The sequence below is a fragment of the Penaeus chinensis genome, chromosome 23 (assembly GCF_019202785.1).
Source record: "Penaeus chinensis breed Huanghai No. 1 chromosome 23, ASM1920278v2, whole genome shotgun sequence".
Taxonomy (NCBI): Eukaryota; Metazoa; Arthropoda; class Malacostraca; order Decapoda; family Penaeidae; genus Penaeus; species Penaeus chinensis.
The window spans coordinates 19,341,644-19,343,774 of record NC_061841.1 but is presented as its reverse complement, the minus strand read 5'-3'; the positions used below and the strand labels follow the sequence as shown (position 1 = coordinate 19,343,774).

General features: G+C 51.9%; 1 long non-coding RNA gene across 1 annotated transcript in view; it reads right to left on the bottom strand.

Annotated features, from left to right (window-relative positions):
• The window catches only part of LOC125037611, a 128,439-nt gene extending 127,182 nt beyond the window's left edge, over positions 1-1,257 (bottom strand). The window contains exons 1-2 of the long non-coding RNA XR_007115982.1: positions 1,140-1,257; positions 112-316 (exon numbers count right to left, since the gene is read on the bottom strand). This is a non-coding gene — a long non-coding RNA (uncharacterized LOC125037611). The remainder of the gene's footprint in view (positions 1-111; positions 317-1,139) is intronic.
• Between the last annotated feature and the right edge of the window lie 874 nt (positions 1,258-2,131).

Genomic DNA, 2,131 nt, shown 5'->3' with positions numbered 1-2,131 from the left:
GAAAAAAGGGGGAAGGAAAAAAAAACACAAGAAAACAGTAAGGAATGGATACGTACAACAGAGAGAAAAGGGGCGAAGAGGGAGGATAAGGAAACAGAGACCAGTACTTACCTTAAGCTGAAAGTCCTCTTCGGGAGCACCAAGATGTCGCTGAGTTTTTGTTTCTTTTCGCCCGTGAGTTCGCAACACCTCGCGCACTTGAAAGGTTTTTTTTTGTTTGTTGTTGTTTTATAATGTTATAACGATTATGATTCAGTTTTTGTTTTCTCTTCTTTAAAATAACTATGTATTAATTCATTATGTCACTTCAGAAGCGCTGTGGATTATATGCAAATGAGTAGGAACAAGTGGCGACATGTAAGGAAAGAAAAGAAAAAGAAAAAGAAAAGAAAAAATCGAGAATAATTTAAAGTCAATTAACGAAATCACTAAGAGAAAACTTGGAGTTAAAAATTAGAATAAAACCGATTTCTTTGTTTGAAAGAAAAAGGTCCGGAAAAAATTCGAATTTTCAAAATTCTTCACCAGAACAAACAACCGAAAAGATAATGTGAAAAAGTGAAAAAAAAGCTTTGGAATATGATAAAAGCAAGAACAAAAAATAAAATGAAAAAGAAAATAAACAAACAAAAGGAAAATCCGAGGGAGACGAGTTCGAAAGCAAGAGAGAGAGAGAGAGAGAGAGAGAGAGAGAGAGAGAGAGAGAGAGAGAGAGAGAGAGAGAGAGAGAGAGAGAGAGAGAGAGAGAGAGAGAGAGAGAGTGAGTGCGTGAGTGAGTGAGAGAGAGAAAGAGAGAGATAAAGAGAGATAGATAGATAAATAGAGAGAGAGAGAGAGAGAGAGAGAGAGAGAGAGAGAGAGAGAGAGAGAGAGAGAGAGAGAGAGAGAGAGAGAGAGAGAGAAAGAGAGAGAGAGAGTAAGAGTACAAAGAGAGTCGAAGAGTTTAAGAGAGAGAGAGAGAGCGAAAACGAAAAAGAGAGCGAGAGAGAGAGAAAGAAAGACCAAGAGAGAAAGGCGAAAAGAAAGAAGATACAGACAGACGAAAAAAAGAAAACCAAACAGCCAGAGACAGACGAAAGGAAAAGAGAGATAGACAGACAGACCGACAGACAGACAGACAGATGCAAGAGACGTCTCACCCCAACCGAGCTCGAGGGCAAGAGATCGGCGCCGCTGGGAGGAGACGCTGGGAAGTGCAGGGCCAGCAGCGGGTCACAACACCGACTAGCAAGTGCCAAGCGGTCGTCTCCGTCGGCGGCAGAGATGTGAGTGAGCGGCCAGGTGGAGCCCTCGCTGTGTGGCGTCGATGCCTGGGGGGCGGGCGGGCGGGGAGTGGGGGGGCGGGGTAGGGGAGTGAGGGGAGTGAGGGAGGGCGGGAGGGCGAGCGGGGGAGGGCGGGGGAGGGGAGGGAAAGGGTGGGTGGGTTGTGAAGGGCGGGAGAGCCGGGGAGGGGGGAGGGGAGAGGGGGTGGGACGTGGAGGTGGGGGAAGGGGGAGGGAGGGAGGGTGTGGGGGATGTGGAGAGGGATGGGGAAAAGGGAGGGTGGAGCGTGAGGGAGGAAGGGGGGGAGGGAGTGAGAGGGGGGCCGTGGGAGAGGAAGGAGATCAGGGAGGGAGGGAGGGAGGGAGGGAGGGAGGGTCATAGGATGTGAAGGGGGTCCGAGGGAGGTAGGAAAGGAGGGTGGAGGGTGGACAGGAAGGGTGAAAGGAGGGAGGGGTAGTAGGGGGCGGATGGGGCCTCTGGAAAGTGGACCGAGGGAGAGGAAGGGGACCAGGGAGGGAGGAGGATGGGCGGAGGGAGCCCAGGGAGAGAGGGTAAGTGGGCTGGAGAGAGAGGGTAGGTGGCGGTGTAGGGAGGGAGGTGGCCGGGAGAGGTGGGGAGGTGGGCTATGAGGAAGCAGGAAGCCCGGGGAGGGAGGAGGGAGGAGCCGCGGGCTCAGGAAGGGAGGGAGGGAGGGAGGGAAGGCGGATGGTGGGATATGGAGGAGGAAGGGAGGGAGGGAGGGAGGGAGGGAGGGAGGGAGGGCGGGAGGGAGGGGGCCAGGCTAAGATAGGTAGGGATGGAGGATAGATAGAGGACATGGGATAGGAAGAAGGTAAGAAAGAATGAGGGAGGAGGCAAGAGATGAGGA